The 20,956-nt window shown below is 40.4% G+C and overlaps 1 protein-coding gene across 1 annotated transcript in view; it reads left to right on the top strand.

Moving 5' to 3' along the window:
• Positions 1-20,956, top strand: part of SNX27 (sorting nexin family member 27) — a 134,500-nt gene that overhangs the window by 104,550 nt on the left and 8,994 nt on the right. The gene's annotated exons all lie outside the window — the stretch shown is intronic.

Genomic DNA, 20,956 nt, shown 5'->3' with positions numbered 1-20,956 from the left:
AAAAAAAAATGTAACCTTTGATATGAATTACATCTCAACACCAGGAAAACAAAAATCCTCACCACTGGACCAGTAAATTTGATAGAGAAAAGATTGAAGTTGTCAACAATTTCACTATACTTGTATCCACAATCAATACCCTAGTAGTAGCAGTCAGGAAATAAAAAGATATTTTGCATTGGGTAAATCTGTTGTGTAGGAACTTACCAAAGTGCTAAAGAGCAACAATAAAAGTTTAAAAATAGGTGCACTCACTCCAAGCCATGTTATTTGCTTCCTGTGCCTCTGAAAACTGGACAGTGAATAAGGATGACAGAAAAATAATTGATGCCTTTGTCGGTACAGAGGGAGAGTACTAAACTTCTCATGCCAGAAGAACAAACAAGTCTGTCTTGGAGAAAGAGCAACCAGGTTGCTTCTTAGAAGTAAGAATGGTAAAACTTTGCCTCCTGCCTTTAGGCATTTGTCAAGAAGTGCCAGCACTTGGAAAAAGACATCATGCTTGGAAAGGTAGAGGATCAGTGGAGGAGTGAAAGACCTTCAATGAGATGGATTGACACAGTGAATCTAACAGTGAGCTGGAGCATGTCAGAGATCATGAGGACGGAAAAGGATAAGTCACTCTGAGTTGTAGTTGATTTGACAGCACATAACAGCAACAACTAATTTTAGATAAGGAAATAGTCCTTTGTGAAGACAGAACTTCCTTTTGAAACATTTTTTTTTACCCAGTGACCTTTTTAAAAATTTTTTTTCATTGTTGCACATTTTCTTCCCTTCCTCCTCCCATCACTAGCCCTTCCCGCAAGGTACTTCGTATTTCAGATTGTTGTCATACATGTTAATGTCTAATCATATATTCCTTTTGGACAATTCTTCCCCTCATCAGTTTTAATACAGTGTTCTTTATCTGTCCACTCTTTTCCCATTCTCTCCTCAACCGTATCATGTCTGTTCTATAACAGCAGCGTCAATGCAATATTTGTCCTTTTGTACGTAGATATTTCTCTCAGCATAACGTCCTCTAGGTTCCCATGTTGTGTTATGTTTTACAAGTTCATTGTTTTTCAGTGCTGTGCAATATTACGTTGTGTGAATATACTGTAGTTTTTTCGTTCATTCATTTGTGATGGGCACCGGGGTTGCTTCTGTCTCTTTGCTATTGTGAATAACACAGCAACACACATGGGTATGCATACATCTGTTTAAGTCATCACTGATTTCTTTCGAGTATATTACCAGTAGTGGAATTTCTGGATCAAATGGTATTTCTGTTTCCAACTTTTTAAGTAAACGCCAAACCACCTTCCATATTGACTGTACTATTTTACATTCCTGCCAGCAGTGAATAAAAAGAGTTCCAGTCTCTCCACAACTTTACCAGCATTTGTTGTTTGCTGTCCTGTTGAACTTTGCTGTTGTTGCTGTGGTAAGATAATAGCTCATAGTTGTTCTGATTTTCGTCTCTTGGCTAGCTAGGGATTTTGAACATTTCTTCATGTGTTTGCCACCTAAATGTCTTCTTGGTGAAGTGTTTCTTCATATCCTGTGCCCATTTTGTGATTAGGTTGTTTACGTTTTTCTTGTTGAGGTGCTGGAGTATTCTATAGGTTTTAGATATGTCATTGTCAAATATTTTTCCCAGTCTGGATTTCCTTCATATTGTGTTGGAGAAACTTTTTGATGTGGATAGGGATTTGATTCTTAGAGGGTCTTATTCATCTGTTTTCTTTTCTCTTGGTTGTAGGTTTTTCAAGATGCTTGGAAGACTGTTTATGCTGTGGATTAGGGTTTCTAGAGTTCTTCCTAGTTTTTCTCCGATGATTTTATAATCTTTTGTTTCATGTCTAGGTCCTTGATCACCTTACATTGACTTTTGTGTATCGTGTGAGGTGTGGATCCTGCTTAAATTTTTTGCAAATGGTTTTTGAATTTTTCCAACAATATTTGTTAGAGACTGACATTTCCCCACTTAACTGATTTCATCTCCTTGTCAAAGATCAGTTGATCATATGTAGATAATCTGATTTCTGGGTTCTCACTTCTATTAGATTGATTTATGTATCTGTCACTCTACCAGTGCTGTCTTGACCACCATGATGATAAGAAAATGTGATGCCTCCTGCTTGTTTCTGTTTTTTCAGTAGTGTTTTGCTTATTCTGGGTCTCTTTCCATTACAGATAAAACTGAATATTGCCTTTTCCATCTCGTTGAAGAATGGAATGGGTATTGTATTGGAATTGCATTGAATGTGTAGATTGCCTTTGGTAGAATTGTCATTTTTATGATATAGAGTCTTCTCATCAATGAAAATGGTATATTTTTCCATTTCTCCAGGTCTCTTGTTTCTTGTAGTTATGTTTTGTAATTTTCTTTGAATTGGTCTTTTGTGTCTTTGGTTAGATTTATTCCCAAGTATTTAGTCTTGTGGTTAGCTATTGTAATTGGTATTGTTTTTCTTAACTCCATTTCTATATTCTCTTTGTCACTGTAAAGAAATCCAACTGACTTTTATATATTGATCTTATACTCTGCTACTCTACTGACTTGGTCAACTATGTCCAGTAGTTTTCTCACTGAATCTTTAGGGTTTTCTAAGTATACTATCATATCATCTGCATATAGAGATAGTTTTACCTCTCTATGCCAATTTGAACACCTTTTATTTCCTTGTCTTGTGCCTTACTACTCTTGTACTTCTAGTACAATATTGAATAGGAGAGGTAATAGTGGGTGTCCTTATCCAGTTCCTGAAACAGAATTTTAAAACTTGACTCTCAAATGTTAAGGTAATGACATTTATTTTATACATTGTTGTTGTTGTTATTGTTGTATACTGTCAAGTAGAAATTGACTAATAGTTGACCCTCCAGCAGATTTTCAAGAGGCATTTTAATCACAAGGGAGGAGATTGTTCGTCTTTCCCTCACAGAACAATGGTAGATTCTAATTGTGAGCTTTTGAATTGTAAGTGTAACGCCTTACAATTAATAGTACAAAAGGTTAGACAAAGAAAGGACTTACAGTTGTTCTATAATGAAATATAGATAATAATCTATTATGAAATAATATTTAGGCTCAGGTTTACATATTGTAATCGCTCAGTTAAGAGCTAGAGTGTAGATGATAAACTTTCTCATGGCTCATTGGAATTGAGTACTAATTTGCTTAAACATTTTGGAGTTCGGTGTTGAACCTAGTGGTATATTTTGTTTTGTTGTTGTGTATCATGGAGTTGGAACCAACCCATAGCTGACCCTAGTAAATCAGAAGGGAGAAGATTGATCATCTTTCTCCCTTTGAGCAACTGGTAAAGTCAAAACTTTGGGTTATCAGCGTAACTCCTTACCACTAAGCCACCAGAACTCCCTGAGTACTAGTCGAAAATAGTTCAGTTAGATTTTTTATTATTTCATCAGAATTTTTCTACCTAAGTGATAATATTGTGTATTTAAAATTTGTAGCCTCATATATTTAAGTATAAGTTTTCAAAGATGTTAAGCTGAGGTTCATGATCTATGCATTTCAACTCAGCCCCTTCAGATAATGTGGGTCCTGCCCATCAGTAGGATGGTTACTGCCATTGGAGCAACTTTGTATGGTTGTCAGGCCTGGAATTGATTAGCATAACTTTCAGCAGTTCAACAGACTTCTTAGTGTTAGTTTCTGTTTTCTGTAAATTAGAGTTGTTTGGATTGCCACTTGTTAAGTAGAGTCTTGATAAAATCCTGTAAGATTCTTGGTAGATAAACTAACCACAGGTGCACGGTTCAAATCCACCAGATGCTCTGCCGGGGAAGGAGGGGCAATCTCCTCCTGTACCAGTCATCTGATTTGACGGTACATGCACACAAAAAATAATAAAATAAAATTTAAAAAAAAAAATAAACTTTATTGGTTCTTTTGTTCTCCGAATCTCCAAATGCAAGTTTAATGCATATCCTTGCCATAGTTTGTAATACATGGTATGATAAAAGTGTATTTTCCAAGTTACATTGAATCTAATAATGAGATATTTGAGAATATTGTATAAAATAAGAAATTTTTTAAGTTTTATGTCATACAAACTATAAAAAAAAAATTCCACTGCTGTCAAGTCACTTCCAATTCCTTGTAACCCTATATTGACAAAGTAGAATTGTTTTATAGAGTTTTTATGGTACTGAACCTACTGAAGCTGACTGGCTGCATCTTTCTCCTGTGGAGTAGCTAGATTCAAGCTACCAACCTTGACCTTGAGGTTAGCAACCATGCACTTTTAACCACTAAGCCGCCAAGGCTCCTTATACAAACATTAGATGCATGTGAATTATGTTTTCCTTATGCTGAAGTGACCTGGTTTTGCCATTTTTGAGCTGACACTAAAAGTCTTGTGTTAATGTTTCTCAACATAATTCTTAATGATTTCTCACAAAGCAGTATGCATGAAAATCAGTGGCTCGCAGTCTGCTTACTTAAGAGTACTTGTAAAGTATGTTTGAAATGTGTGTTTACCTAGCTAGACTCTCTGGAGGGAGAACGTCATTATTTTTTAAAAGCACCCTGGTTATGCAGGACCTTTAGGTGCTTCAGCACTGGTATTTAGGAACGTGGCCTCTCTTGGTGTTGCTCAAGCCTTTATTTCCATTTTAGACCTGGTTTGACCCTTGTTGGGTTGTTTGGGAGAACCGAGTGTTCCGCAGACTGGACCTTCACCTGGTCACCCCCCATGTTCTGCTCTGTTAGGTACTAGCTCTGCTTCGATAATTGTCCTAATTCCTTATTTACCTGCTTTGCTGAATATTGAACATTTATAAGATATTCCATACTATACTTTTCCTCACGTCTGACCTAATGGGTACGGTGAGTACCTGAGGTTTTTTTGGGTTTTTTAAATTTTTTTTTTTATTATTATTTTGTGTGTGTTTCGTCAAATCTGATCTGACTGGTACAGGAGGAGATTGCCCCTCCTTCTCCAGTGGAGCATCTAGTTGGATTCAAACCACACGCCTCTGGGATTGCAGTGCAGCTTCTTGCCACTAGGCCACCAGAGCTTCCTCTGAGCTTTTCATCAGGTATTTTTAGAACTTTCATCATTAGGAAGTCGCCTGAAGGTTCTGTCCTTTCAAAGACTGATTTCTCAAATAGGGAAGGATAACTCAGCCCTTTAATTCAGAGGAGAAAGGGTGGGCCACCTATTTGAATATTATCCCCTTTACAAAGTAGTGTGAGCCAAGATCACATAACTTGTCAGTCCAGTGAACCATAAAAGACTAAAATGTCAGCATTTGCTCCAGTACAAAGCTCATCATGCAGGAAGGTGCAGAAAACCTAGATAGGAAATGATTAAGAGTGTTGCTCTGTTAAGAATATTGCAGTCTTATCATAAAATTTTATATCTTTATTTATTTCTAAATTTGTGGATTGGAAAACTAATTTGTCCTATAATCTTTCACCCAAATGGGGTGAAGTTCAACAACAGCACAAAGTGGAACTCAAATTTGGAAATGAGATTTGAACTCATTTCTGTGTGTCCCCAGTGCAGATACTTTTCTCTAAGTCAGGGAAGAGAGGGTGGCAACAGTGGGTTATGTGACCAGCCTGCTTAAGGGAAGGCCCTGGGTAAAGTACCTTACCCAATATCACAAAGAGGGTTCCACATCTCTTCTGATGCCTTTCCTAGTCCCTGCTTTCGGCAGCATATTTATTTCTTTAAAAATCTATTTACAGGGGGTGGGGGTGGGTCGGACGGGGAGAAAATTGCAACAATGAATGAATGGAATTCTGAAATCTCTGTAGATGTTCATTGAAATAAAAAAAATAATAATAAAAATAAAAAAATTTAAAAATATATATATTTACAGTAAAACTCTAAGACTGGAGCAGGAATTTTTTCAAAATAATGGTATGTATATATATTGTTTCAATATATCTAACGTAATAAAGTTAGATTATAAAAAAAATTTTTTTTAATTTAATAAATGTACTATGTGTAAGCCTTTACCATTGAAGGACATAAGTGGAACCGCTCCCAGGCTCCTAGACACTAGGATTAGCAATGATCCAGCCACCAGCTGCTCCATGGGTGAAAGATAGGCAGTCTCTACCTGTAAAAATTTTTAGCCTCCAGACCTAATGGAGAGTGGTTGTGGATTATAGTCATCTCAGCAGTGGTGGGTTTTGGGTTTGTTTAAGCAGCTTTAAGCAGAATTGGCGTTTGTTGAGCATATAGAAAGTTTCTGATGAGTGTGTTGGAGAATGACTTGGATAAGTGCCAATACCTTGGTTGCAAACTCTCTTTTTTATGTTAGCATTTTATTGTGGAAATTTTCAAATACATAAAGAAATTGAAAGATTAGTATGACTAACTCCAACAGCCCTGTTACCCAGCTTTAGTAGCCATAAGCTTTCTGCCATTACTGTTTGATCAATCTTTCACACATGCACCCCCCTCCACCACTATCACTTTACTTTGCAGTTTCAATAGAAATAATTTTAAAAGATATTCTTTTTTTTTTTTTTTTATGTGTGTACCGTCAAATTGGATCTGACTGGTACAGGAGGAGATTGCCCCTCCTTCTCCAGCAGAGCATCTGGTGGATTTGAACGGTGCACCTCTGGGATTGCAGTACAGTTTCCTGCCACTAGACCACCAGAGCTCGCCTTAAAAGATATTCTTGAGAAACAAAGAGATTGAGGACTCTGGCCAACTATTGATTATTGATCTTTTTAAATTATTTTTTTTAAGTTGTCACCAGGAGTCACTGAGTGCAGCAAACAAGAAGCCAAGGTATGTTTGGCTGCTAATAAAACGTTTGGAAGTTCAAGTTCATCCAGAGGCACCTTGGAAGAACTTCTCTGTGATCTGCTTTTGAAAAATTAGTTGTTGAAAGCTATGGAGCACTATGACCATCTCTGACACACACGAGTCAGCATATGTTGGAATCAGTTATAAATAGAACCTGGTTGTTATTATTAAAGGCCTATTTCTGTTAGGTGATGTCGAGTTGACTCCTAACACATAACAGTCCTATGTACAGCAGAACAAAACCCAGCCTTATCCTATGCCATCACTGCTGTGGTTGCAGCCATTATGTCAGGTTATGTTAAGAGTTTACTCTTTTTGCCATGCTTTTATAATTTGTCCTGCAGAGCTATGTTGTCCTAGTGGACAGAAAGTTATGCTACCAAGCCCAAGGTGGGTGATTTTAAATCTTTGGCCCTCCAGCCTGGTTCAAATTGTTTTTTGTCACATTCTAAGTGGTATGGCACTGGTCTGTGCACTGCTGTACTTGGGTAACTCGTGGTTGCTGTGATGCTGAACAGTGACACTGATGTACCAAATGCAAGAATGGTTACCCATGGTGGGCAGTGTTTGGTGGAGCTTCCCGATTAAAACAAGCTTGGAAGCAGGAGTGGCATCCACTTCCGAAATGGCTTGCCCCTGAAAACTCCATGAACAGTGCTCATGTCTTTTGTTCATAGGGTCGCTATGAGTCATCAACAACTGATGGCACCTAACAACAAGATTAATAGCAAGTATTTATGAGAAGCCTAAGTTTAGCATACTGCCAAATGCTTAACCAGTTGTGTAAGTCCATACTTTCCATTAATAGCTCTACTTGTGGCTCATTTCCCCCATTCCTCTATGTCCTTTTGGTTCAAAGATTTACTAGAAGTCCTCCAGGGACTCAGACCCCTCAGGGGAACGATTCACCTGACTGTAGGTATACTGGCTGGGGTTTTTGTAGAAGCTGATGAGTCATGGGCCAAGCTGGATGCAGCTGGAAGCTTAAACACAGTCACAATGCCACTTCTGTGTTGGTGTTTACACACATACCCTCTAGTGTGGAAAATGCTCTCTTTATATTGCTACTTCAGCTGTTGATGATTAGCAAGACCATGCTGATTTGTAAGACCATGTGCCTGCAGTTAACATAGGTGGAGATCAGAGGGCACTTACTGTAATGACTTAAAAAAAGAAAAAAGCCAACCTTAGAGGCTAATATTACAGCCCACCTGCTGACTTTTCTTATCCATTATTTCTCATCATCTGAAGGATCAGACTTCCCCTTACCACCATCTATATTTAGAGAAATAATGTAAGTCAGTTGCTTTACTCTTTATGTCATAATATCCTCAATTTAAATAGCCAGTTTTTTTTTAATTTGCCCAGTCTTATCAAACCAGTACTCTGAGGAAACAAGCATGTTATTTTCTCTGAAGAATCTTCAATTACAGTTGAATCCGTATCTATAAACAAAGGTCCAGTCCAGAGCAAACTAATGAGTAACAGCAATTAACATTACCTCTCAGAATGAAACATCTCTTCATCTGGTTGGGCTCTGGTCAACACATCCTCAGCCATTCATGGCTAGGTCCAAATAGGCATTAGCCACCAACTGAGAGTCCACACATCTTCCTGTTTCAGACCAGCCCACCAACTGGTCCCTTTACTCAACTTTAGTCCCAAGTGGACCAAGACAGTATATCACGGATTCCCAGGACTCTCTGCTCCATAAACCAGTAACCCTTCTTTGTTTATCAGTTCATCATGCTAGATGGACAGTACTGAAAGAACAAGTCCAAACTCAGCCTGTCTCTTCATTCCTGAGTATCTCCCACTTCCACTCATCAGGTGTACCCAGGTGGTCACTACATACTCACCAACTGCTTCTTGCCTCAGTGTCATTGCAAAAGTCTCTTTTTCTGCTTGTCTTCTCTGCGATGTAACTCTCCTCAGAGTACTGAGTGGGGTTTAATCTTTTTTTAAAAAAAAAATTTTTATTATTAAATTCAATGAAAATTTACAGAGACTGGATTTCCATGCATTCATTGTTGCACTTTTTTCCCTGCCCACCCCTACCCGTACACTCTTCTCTTTAAAAAGAAAAGAAAAATTCTTTCATTGTTTACAATCCCTCCCCCCAGGTCCACTCCACTATGCAGCCTTCTTTCTGGGCTTGTGTCCAGGTCCACTCGACTATGCAGCCTTCATTCTGGACTCGTGTCATGACAAAAATACCTAATCACATATCCCTTTTAAACAGTTTTCTCCCTCATGTGTTTCAATGCAGTATACATTATTGAACCCATCTTTCTCAGTCTCCCCCCAACCCCGATGTCAGTCCTGTTTTACAACAGTGGCACTATGCACTATTTGTTCCTTTGTGACTGAGATACTCCACTCAGCATAATGTCCTCCAGGGTCACCCATTTTGAATAATATTGCATGAGTTCCTTGTTTTTCAATGCAGCATAGTATTTCATTACCACAGCTTCTCTATCCATTCCTTTGTTGATGGGTGTTTAGGCTGTTTCCAACTCCTTGCTATTGTGAACAAAGCCGTGATAAACATGGGTGTGCATATATCTGCTTGGATGACAGTTACGGTCTCTCTGGGGTAGATTCCCAGTGATGGAATTGCTGGGTCAAATGGTATCTCTGTTAGCAAATTTTTGAGAACGCACCACACCACTTTCCACAGTGGTTGCACCAGGGTTTAATCTTTCTTAGGCTAAGCTCCACACTCTCTCAAATTCTACCATAAGCACTCTTTTAGGGCAAATTCCCTTTTTTAATACCCAGTTATATTTTTCCTCTAATTAATTTCCTCTAATTAGTAGGCCCATCAAAAACCTTGATCATCTTTCAATATATCTTAGCATAAAATATCCCTCATTTATTTCAAAATATATCCCAGCATTATGACGTAAGGAAAAGGGCGGGGACAACAAAAACATCATTATCCAACAAAGACACCCAAATAAACACATAAAGTTTAATACATTTAATCTCAAACCAGTAAGTATGTCTTGGCTTCACTTTTCTGATCTCTGGCATTTAGCTGAAGAAAGTTACTCCCTTGCTGTCAGTCTCTCCCAAGGTATTAGTGTAATATTAGATTTCCTTCACTGAATGACCCATTTATTAATTCCTTTGCCTTTGGCTACTATTTCTCCTTCCTTCCATTTATCATTTATTTTTGCCCAGACTTTTTCCCTTGGGAAGGAACATCAGGGTCAGATTCTTTGCCAGCCCAAACTGCAGGTAGCAAGACCAGTCTGGCAAGTAATTCACCTTTAGTCCATTCCCATTCAAGTTGAGTAGGGTTACATAGGTACAATACCAGTGGGCTATCTGAGCCACTAGACAGAGAGTAGTATTTATAGTTAGCCCTACTTTTCCAAGATGGGGTAAAAGTACAATCCACCCCATCAGACCTTTGGGAATTTTTACATATAAGGTGAAGGGTGTTGTTACAGTTGTTTGTCCAGCGTCATTCCTGCTTCTGGTACTCTTTGCTGTATCCCTGGACCTAGAACTGCAGCATCTGGCAGGAGGTAAACCATTTCATTTGAAGTGGTAAAGAATTATATAGTAGCACCAGCATCATCCCCTATTCATCCTTCTCCAGATATCCCTGAGAAACATAGGAATCGGTTCAGTGGTGAAGCTCCTTTAGCTCCTCTCGTACTGAATTTGAGCGCACACTCTTGAAGGTGTCTGAGCCAGCCTCTCATACCTTTTCCTCCCCCTGTTTTAGATAACAGATGTTTCAGTTGCCCATTCCAATTCTCTGTCAGGCCATTACTCTGAAGGTGGTAGGCAACATGGTATGTCCATATAATATGATGTTTCTTGGCCCCTTCCTGCACCCTGTAGCTGTAAAGTACGTTGCCTGATCTGAGGAGATAAAACTTAGGGGTGCACACTGATACAGAATCTGTTATTCTAGTCCTTTAATGGTAATTTTGGCGTTTGCATTGATTACAGCATATGAAAATCTGAGTCCAGAGTAAGTATTCCTGTGAGGATCCATTTGGTACCACTGGTGCCATTAGTTGAATATAATAGACTTACCAACTATGTGAAGGACCTTCCCCCCAGGAATATGTCCCATAGCCGTCTGCAGTTTCTCTCTTGCTGGCAAGCAGAAAAATCTTTATTGGTGCCTCACACAGTGAAAGAACACATGTCTAGTTTCAGACCACCTCTGCATTGCTGCCGCACCCCCATATCCATTCGTCTCATAGACCCAGTTGGCTACCGCAAAGGAGTGCACCAACATATCTCCTGCTTATTCTAATCATCTTCTTGATCCTGGCAAGAGGTTCTACTGATGAACATTAACATGTTCACTCTAATGCACCCCCTGAATTCCCAGAGTGTTTGCCATAGGTCCATGTCTCACTTTGCGGTCCCTTTAATAGTCTAATTTTCCATGGCCCACTTGCCATGGCTAATGGTAAATAGCAGCTAAGCCATTAGCCACTGTCAAAAAATTCAGTAAAAATCAGTAAAATTCCAAACATGAACTCTTACCATTACCCAATTCCTCAGCCACTGCTAGGAAGTCAGCATGCAGTTCAGCCCATTGTACAGATCTCCTCTTGCCTTCTTCAGTCAGGGTCTTGCCACCTACTGGTCTTTGTGTGGCAGCTTTCCACATCAAATGTTATGCACGTGGCAGTGGGCTCTGACAGCCTTGAAAGGTTCTAGGGTCGGAGCAGTGGGAAAAGAGGCTACTTGGTGGATATGGTGGGTGCCTCCTGCACTCCCCCAGTAGCTAGTTTCTGGATAAACTACTTCCATTTTATCACAGAGCTATTTGAGGCACCACCTTCCTTATTAGAGTGTTTCGCTGACATCACCATGACATGATGGGTATTTCAGGTGTCATCATAATCTTATGTCTTTCTGTCATTTGAAGCAGTCTCAGCCAGTGCCCAATAGCAGGCAAGTATCTGTCTTTGAAATGGTGTGTATTGTGCAGCAGCATCAGGGAATTTCCTTGTTTGGCATCCTAGTGCGTGCCGCAGGGCTTGGATTTTTGTCATAAACTCCAGTCTACATAAGCACAAGTGGCAGGTACCTTGAGAAACATATCTGAATGTGGATCATAAGACCTAGAGGCCAAGAGAGTGAGACTGCTTTCCAGATTTCAGCTGTAGCCTGCTGTTGCTCAGTTACCTATTCAAACACAGTTTTGAGTAACTTCTTGAGTAGGAGCTAACAGTATTCCCAGATGTGGGATATGGGTCCTCCAAAATCCAAATAAGCCAATAAAACTGAGCCTTCTGTTTAGTCTTTGGGAGTGGGTAGTTATAGTGGCTTGTTCTTTTTTTTTTTTTTAATCCTATTAACAGTATTTATTTATCTTTCCTCAGTCAAACCCTGAGCCAGTCACTTTCCCAGGCTGCATGGGGAGTTACAGGGAAAGGAACAATAGGGTAGACGAGACAGGGGGGTAGAAAACCAACAAACTATGGGAGGTGGAAATGGCTCCTTTACATGGCAAAGAGAATCAGAAAGGCAACCGTCAGGCAGAACAGCCCCATGGCCTCTGAGAGGGCAAAGCCCAGAATGGCATAGGAGAAGAGCTGCTGTTTCAGAGAAGGATTCCTGGCATAACCAATGATGAGGCTCCCAAACACAGTCCCAACCACAGCTCCAGAGCCAGCCACTCCAACCGTGGCAGCCCCAACCCCAATGAACTTGGCTGCTGTGTCAATATCCCTTGAGATAGTGCTGGTTTGGAAGTTGCAACTAGGAATAAATGAAATCAAGGAACGTGGGGCTGTCAAGCAGCTGAAATTCTCGTCTCAGTGTCTCTGATTGTTTCAGGACCACTGCAGACAGTGGACAGCTCAGCAGCTGAGAGACACTCCTGCTCAGGGAAGGGATGGAGACAAACTTGGTGCAGGTATACATTTTCAGGGGATGAGGGGCTGTGACAGGAAAGCTGCTCCTAGTGCAGAGAAGTCAGAGAGCAGCGGCTTTTTCTTAGTTGCTGCGAAATGTTACAGATGGCTCCTGCCTAGGTTATTCCCAAGAATTTTACTGTTTGGGCAGGACCCTGGATCCTTGCTAGATTTATCAACCAGTCTCTGTTGGTCATGTGGACAACCACTGTTTTTAAATCATCCCTCTGCTTGTTGATGTTGCATATTAACAGGATATTATCAATGCAATGTGTGATTTCACTGAATATCTGGACCAAGTTCAAATCTCTTCTTACAAGGTTTTGACAGTAGTAAGCAGGTGAGTTAAGGTAACTCTGTGGTAAAATACTGAATGTAAATTAGGATCCTTCCCATAAGAAAGCAAACTGTTGGCTGGCTCTTGTCAGAGATTGTTGTTTACCATCCAGTCAGAACCAACTCAAAGCTGACCCTCTGGCAAGTTTGATCACATGGGAAGAGATTGCCCATCCCTCTTCCACAGAGCAGCTGGTAGACTTGAACATGTCTTCAGGATTGCAGTGCAGCTTTTTGCCACTAGGCCACCAGAGCTCCCTAAATTGGTATGGGGAAAAAAGCATTTGCAAAAGCTATCCGCTGTCATGAACCTCTCCAGAGTGCTGAAGAGCAAGGATGTCAGTCTATAGAGACTAAGGTGTGCCTTATCCAGGCCATGGTCTTCGCAGTTACTTGCTGTGCATCAAAGAGCTGGACAGTGACCAAGGATGACAGAATTGATGCCTTTGAGTTGTGGTGCTAGAGAAGAGTTATTGAACATACTGTAGACTGTCAAAAAAACTAACAGGCCTGCCTTGGAGAGGGTGAAACTAAGCTGCTCTTGGGAAACAAGGATTTTGAGACTATATCTCACATATTTTGGTTATGTAGCCAGAAGGGCCAATCTTTGGAGAAGGATATCATGCTTGGAAGGTTCAAAGGACAGAGCAGAAGAGGAAGACTCTGGATGAGATGGATTGCCACAATAATTGGGGTGAAGAAGATAGGTCTTTCAGCAGTAGTGGGGTTGGCACAGAATAAAGCAGGATTCAGAGCTGTTGTGCATAGGGTCAGTATGAATCATACATAGTCAATTTGACGGCACATAACAATAACAACATCACTGAGTACCAGTTTATTTTGGTCTGCTTTGTTTTCTGTACCGTTGATGCCACCTCTGGGACTGCTGAAGCCACAAGTAGCACTATTTTATTTAGGCTTCCATCTGTGTTTGATTAGGCAGTTGCATTTGGCTGTGTGGATCATAACAAGCTGTGGCTGACTGAGAAGAATGGGAATCCCAGAACACTTGATGAGAAACCTATATTTGGACCAAGAGGCAGTCGTCAGAACAGAGCAAGGAAACACTCCATGGTTCAAACTTGGGAAAGGTGTACGCCAGGGATGTGTCCTGTCTCCCTACCTTTTCAACCTGTATACAGAACAGATTATCCAAGAGGCTGGGCTCTATGAGGAGAAATGTGGGAACAGGATTGGTGGAAGATCTATCAACAATCTGCGTTATGCAGATGATACAGCCCTACTTGCTGAAACTGAGGAGGACCTGAAATGCTTGCTGCAGAGGGTCAAGGACTGCAGCCTTCAGTATGGACTGAGGCTTAATGTCAAAAAGACAGGGGAGCTCTGGTGGCCTAGTGGCAAGGAGCTGCAACTACAATCCCAGAAGCTCACGGTTCGAATCCACCAGATGCTCTGCCGGGGAAGGAGGGACAATCTCCTCCTGTACCAGTCAGATCTGATTTGACGGTACACGCACACAAAAATAATAAAATAAAATAAAAAAGTTTAAAAAAAAAAAAGACAAAGATTCTCACCACTGGACCAATTGGCAGCATCAGGATGGATGGTAAAGAGATTGAGATTGTTAACAACTTTAGTGTGCTTGGCTCCACGGTCAACACTCTTGGCACCAGTAGCCAGGAAATAAAAAACCGTATTGCGATGGGAAAGCCTGCTGTTAGGGACCTCTGCAGCGTACTGACGAGCCGTGGTGTCAGTCTGGAGAGTAAGGTGCATCTGATACAGGCTGTGATCTTTGCAAATCACTTGTTATGCATCAGGGAGTTGGACAATGACTAGGGAGGATAGAAGGAGAATTGACACCTTTGAGCCATGGATTGCCAAGAAAACAAACAGATTCATCCTGGAGAGGGTTAAACCAAGCTACTCTTTGGAGGCAAGGATTCTGGCTGGGACTTTGTCTGACATACTTTGGACATGTTGCAAGGAGGGACAGGTCCTTGGAGAGGTTGGAAGGACGGCATAAGAGGGGAAGACCCTCTGTGAGGTAGAGTGATTCAGTGACTGGAGTAATCGGGATGGGTGTGTCGGAAGCAGTGCGATTGGCACAGGATAGAGCAAGGTTTAGGGCTGTTGTACATCGGGTCGCTACGAGTCGCAAGCAACTCAACGGCACATAACAGCAACAACATAGTCTACAGTTAAAACCTCAGTTTTACAGTACAATATCCATACCAATAATATGTTCAGGTAAAGGAGATGAAACCATTCATATAACATTTGTTTATATTTTCTCGTTCTCCAGATTTTCATTCTAATCCCACTGTTTGCTGCATTTCCACATCCTCCTAATAAAACTTTAGATCCCTTCAAGATTTTATCAGTAGGTTTAGGAATTATAATGCCTCGGGCTCCTATGTCGAAAAGCCCAAGAATGTTTCTTCTCCATCCCTAGGCCATTTACCCATACTTGTGCATATGGTCCCCTGCTGGAGGTTGAGCCAGATGACACAGACCTTGTCAATCCATATCTCCATCAATGCTGAGCCTCTGCTTCAAGTGGTTCTAAGTAGGTTACTTCATCAGTTTCTTCATGAGTGAGATGAATAAAATGGACTTTTTAAGGCCATTGTCTGCTATATTCATCCCATTCCTGAGTAACAATCTAAAAATCTCCACCCTACTAGGGTAAATCCTTTTCCCATAGTCTCCTCTTGCCTATGAATCACCGTGATGTTCTTTGTATCCTTATTGTTGTTGTTGTTACGTGCCATCGTGTTGTTTGTGACTCATAGCGACCCTATGTACAAGAGCCCTAAACCCTGTTCTATCCTGTGCTAACCTCCTGTCTCCGACATACCTACTCCCACTACCCCAATCACTAAATCGATCCATCTCATCGAAGATGTTCCTCACCTGTACTGTCCCTCCACTATCACAAATGTGATGTCTCTCTCCAAGAACTGGTCCCTCCTTGCAACGTTCCCAAAGTATGTCAGACGAAGCTTCAGAATCCTTACCTCTAAGGAGCAGCCCAGCTTTAGAACCCTCTCCAGGGCAAATCTGTTTGTTCTTCTAGCAGTCCATGGTATATTCAGCACTCTTCTCCAGCATCACAGCTCAAAGGCATAAATTCTCTTTCTATCCCTAGTCACTATCCAGCTCTCTGATGTATGGCACACAATTGAGAAGACTGTAGTCTGGATCAGGCGCACCTTAGTCTCCAACCTGACGTTATATCCTTAGAGCCCATAATGAGAAGTCTTTTCAGTAGGATGGACACAGCTTCTTCAATTGTTGTTTTGTCCTCCAGTCGCAAAGCTATCTGAGATTTCTATGTTGAGGGAACCCTCATAAGATTATCATCTCTTTCATGGCCTCTATAAGGGCATAGTCACTGAATGAATGTCCTCAGTGCCATAATGCCACTCCAGTGTCACTTGCATTTATAGAACATCAACTGCTTCCTCTGTGGTATTTCAGTTGTTATTTAGATATGGGCAGGGACAGTTTCTCATGAAGGAATAAACAAGTCTAATCACACTTTAATCCACTCTAGCAAGCTGATCATCTCCTCTAGAATAACCTGTCATGTGACTGTATTTTCTGATGTCATTTGTCTCTGTTGTGTGGATAATAGTGGGCCTAACATTAACCCATACATATTCCTCCATTCGTCATATACAGAAACATAGACACTGCCCCTAAATTTGTCACTCTTACAGTCTATTTTGGTAATGGTTCCTCAGGAAGCTGCTGATAACAATCTATAAACTTACGTATTTACTGCATGTCCCCAGATGACAGTAATTTCTCAGTCCTTCTCATCTTCTTCCTGGACTACCTTTTTTTGTAATCACAGCTCAGAGAGTTATTTTTGGTTGCTCCCTCATGTTTTTTTTTCTTTCCTGGGAATGCCTGAGATCAAGGCACGTCACTCTCCCCTGGTAGAATTTTGTTCCGTTTTTATTTCAGCTATCTCAGTACCTACATTCTTTTCTTTTGCATGTATTGCCACTAATAACAAAAACCAGGGAATTGTCAGTTTTGCTTTTTTCCTTATCTTTCTCTGTTTCTACCAGTATCCAACTAATCAGCCTCTCAGGGATTCAGTCCACTAACATCATGTCCCACAAGTAAACTTTGCTTTTGGTAACTGTCTGCAACATAAGAACTGCATTTTCCATGGCTCTTCCTTACTCTACCTAGAGTCCAAAGGTTTTCTATTCTTTTGTTTATTCCTTTTTCTCCAAAGACATGTTACATTGTCTCGACTTTTGTGGCAAATCCCACTTCTGACACCAATTGTTTTTATAATTTGTCCTGCTAAGATTAATATCAGGCTATTCATGTACTCCCAAATGCTTAACCAGTTGTATAAATCCATACTTTCTATTAACATCACCGTCTGTGGCTCAGCTCCCCAATTCTTCTATGTCCTTTTGTTCAAAGATTTGCTAAAAGGTCCTCCATGGACTCAGACCTCTCAGGGGAATGACTCACATGACTGTAGGTATGCTGGCTGGGTTTTTTGTAGAAGCTGGTGAGCAGTGTGCCAGACTGGATGCTTGTCAAGCTGCCACTCCTGTCTTAGTGTTTTCACACACCCTCTAGTGTGCAAGGTGCTCTCTTTATATATTGCTGCTTCACCATGTGCCTACAGTTAAGGTAGCTGGAAACCAGAGGACGCTTAACTGTAATGGCTTTTAAAAAAGCAAGCTTTTAGATGAACACCACAGCCATAACCCTCTGTTTTTGCAAGCATGATGTCTTTCTCCAAGGATTGACCTCTTTCTGAAAAATGCTCAAAGTCTGGACTAGATACTATAGTAAATATATTTTTAAAAATATTAAAGTTCTTAGATTAAGTAAATTTACTTCTATTAAAGTAAATTGCCCAAGGTCACAAAGTTAGGACATGATGGGGCCAAGATACAAGTTTCTAAGGCATTCTAGACTTAAGCACTTAATTACTCCTTTGTCTCTTTCTCATTTTTTGCTACATTTTCTAATATTAAACAGATTTTATCTTGTACTGTCTACCACCATTATATTTACTAAAGTATTGTTGTGTACTGTCTACCTCCATTATATCTATTAAAGTGTTGTCAAATCAGAACTGACCCATAGCTGATTTTCCTGCAGGTTTTTAGAGGCATTAAATTGCACGGGAAGAGTTTGCCCTTCCTTCTCCTGCAGAACATCTGGTGGATTTGAATACCATTTGCCTTCAGGATTGCAGCATAGCCTCTTATCACTAGGCCCCCAGAGCTCCCTTAACTAAAGTGTAGTGACCAGGAATTTCTTTTATTTGTAATGCTAATAGCTGCCTGGCAGCATCTACGTTACCACTAGTATAGGAAGGGCAGTCATAAAAAAAGGATATAGCAGGATTGATAAAAAGTGGAAGTGAGAAAAGAAAAATTATGTGAACGATACACTGTGGCACTAGGAGACTCCCTTCTAAATGATGCTGTTCCTGTATTCTTGTCTTCCTGTTATAATTTTTCACCTTCAGAGTTGCTCTTATTTTAACCAAACAGACAAGGAGGTGGGAGTTTGATGTGGGGTTTTTTCCTTTTATTTCTTGAGTCTTCTCAGACAACCTCTGTGGGCACTGCTATGGTCTTAATTGCCATTCACCACTTCGGAGTTGTCCAGTGTCCTTTTTTTACCTGTGTCCCTTCTTGTCTATCTTGGTACAGCAGAAGGCAACTTCCCAGTATTTTCTAATCTCCCTGCCTGTACAATTGAAATCCGCGAGGATGCTGCGCTGTCTTCTTCTCTGTAGCACCTTAGCCACATCATTTGTGTCCCCTCTTCTGGTGTAACATACAATTCAAGGTGTGGAGGCCTACAGCCATTTGCCTGTTTTCTAGGCAATTTCTGAGAGGAAATAAAATCTGAATCCATGAATTTGAATTCTTTTTTCCTTCCTGTAATTTTTTCTGTTCTGCATATAGATTGAAGAGTTACAGAGATAGGACAAATCCTTGGCACTGTTCTGATGACTGCCTCCTGGTCCAAGTATAGGTTTCACATAAGCACTATCAAGTGTTCTAAGATTCCTGTTCTTCGCAGAGTCAGCCGTAGTTGGCCATGATCCACGCAGTCAAATGCCTTTGCATAGTCAATTAAACACAGACAGACATTCTTCTGGTATTCTGCTTTCAGCCAAGGTCCGTGTAACATTAGCTATAAAGTCTAGTGCCACAGCATCTTCCAAACCCAGCCTAGACTTCAGGCTGTATTGATATACTGTTCCACATTTTTGGATAATCTTCAGCAGAATCTTTCTTGCATGTGATACCAGTGATACTCTTCGATAATTTCCGCACTCTGTTGGATCACCTTTATTTGAAATAGGAACAAATATAGATCTCTTCTAGTCTATATGCAGAACAGATTATCCAGGAGGCTGGGCTCTGTGAGGAGAAATGTGGCATCAAGATTGGAGGTAGACTCATCAATAATCTGCATTATGCAGATGACACAACTCTGCTTGCTGAAACTGAGGAGGACCTGAAGCACTTGCTGTAGAAGGTCAAGGACTGCAGCCTTCACTATATATTGAAGCTCGACATCAAGAAAACATATTCTCACCACTGGTTTGATTGACAGCATCGTAATAGATAGTGAAGAGATTGAGATTGTTAACAGCTTCAGTTTGCTTGGCTCTACAATCAACATTCTTGGTATCAGCAGCCAGGAAATTAAAAGACAAATTGCATTGGGAAAGTCTGCTGTCAGAGACCTCTCCAAAGTACTGAAGAGCAATCATGTCAGTCTGAAGACAAGGTGTGCTTGATTCAGGCCATGGTCTTTGCAATTACTTGCTATGCATCAGAGAGCTAGATGATGACTAGGAATGACAGAAGGAGAGTTGGTGCCTTTGAGCTGTAGTGCTGGAGAAAAGTATTAAATATACCATGGACTGCTAGGAAAACAAATACGTTCATCCTGGAGAGGGCGAAGCTGGACTGCTCCTTGGAGGCAAGGATCCTGAAGCTTCATCTGACATACTTTGGACATGGTGTTAGGTGGGATCAGTCCTTAGAAAGGGGTGTCATGCTTGGGAGGGTGGAGGGACAGCACAGGAGAGGAAGACCTTCGATGCGGTGGATTGATTCATTGACTGAGGTAATGGGGGTAGGTGTATCAGAAACAAGATTGGCACAGGATAGAGCAGGGTTTAGGGCTGTTGTACATAGGATCGCTATGAGTTATAGGCGACTTGAAGGCACATAACAACTCCACCACCATAATTTTTCTACTTTTTTTCTCGCTATTTTTCTTTGAGTATCCTCTCGGCTCAAAATAGTGAATTGAGTAAAAGAGATGCCAGCTTTAACTATTGATAAGAGGTAGAGATTTATCTTAGATTCAGTAGTTGAGAGTCATCTCTGTATTAGTCTGATAATGTTGTGTCTATGAGAACCATATTTGTCCCTTGAGTCTGGTTCAAATGTTTGTTTGGATTTTTTTTTTCAGTATAAAGAAAAATATATTCTAACATACACTTTAAAATTTTTATTTTGTATTGGTTTGCACACACAATTCATATGCCTTGTGTTTCATACTTTTTTTAATTCACATTGCATTTCACAAATTTATTCCTAGGTATGTTTTATAAATTTACTCCATTATAATTTAATCTTCACTTCTTTTTTAAAAAGTTATTATTAAATTTTATTAGTTTTAGTGAACATTTACAGAGATTTTGGATTTTCATTCATTCATTGTTGCACTGATTTCTCTACCCTCCTCTCCAGTTCATTCTTCTTCCCCCCCACTTGAAAGTCCGTTTTAATTGTCCAATTGCCACAGTGCTTGTCGAAGCCAGTTCTGATTAATCTCCTTTGTCAGTGTGTCCTTTGCCATTCCTTGTCTCTCCTCCCTGAGAGAGACTTCACCCTGATTCATAAGGAAAAGGGGATGGCGTATTCTCTTAGCTACTTCCTGCTGAAAAGGGAC

This window comes from Elephantulus edwardii, unplaced genomic scaffold (assembly GCF_000299155.1).
Source record: "Elephantulus edwardii isolate Elephantulus edwardi_28Jun2011 unplaced genomic scaffold, EleEdw1.0 scaffold00273, whole genome shotgun sequence".
Classification (NCBI taxonomy): Eukaryota; Metazoa; Chordata; class Mammalia; order Macroscelidea; family Macroscelididae; genus Elephantulus; species Elephantulus edwardii.
Note: the sequence above shows the minus strand (reverse complement) of the source record. Positions and strands in the feature narration are given on the sequence as shown.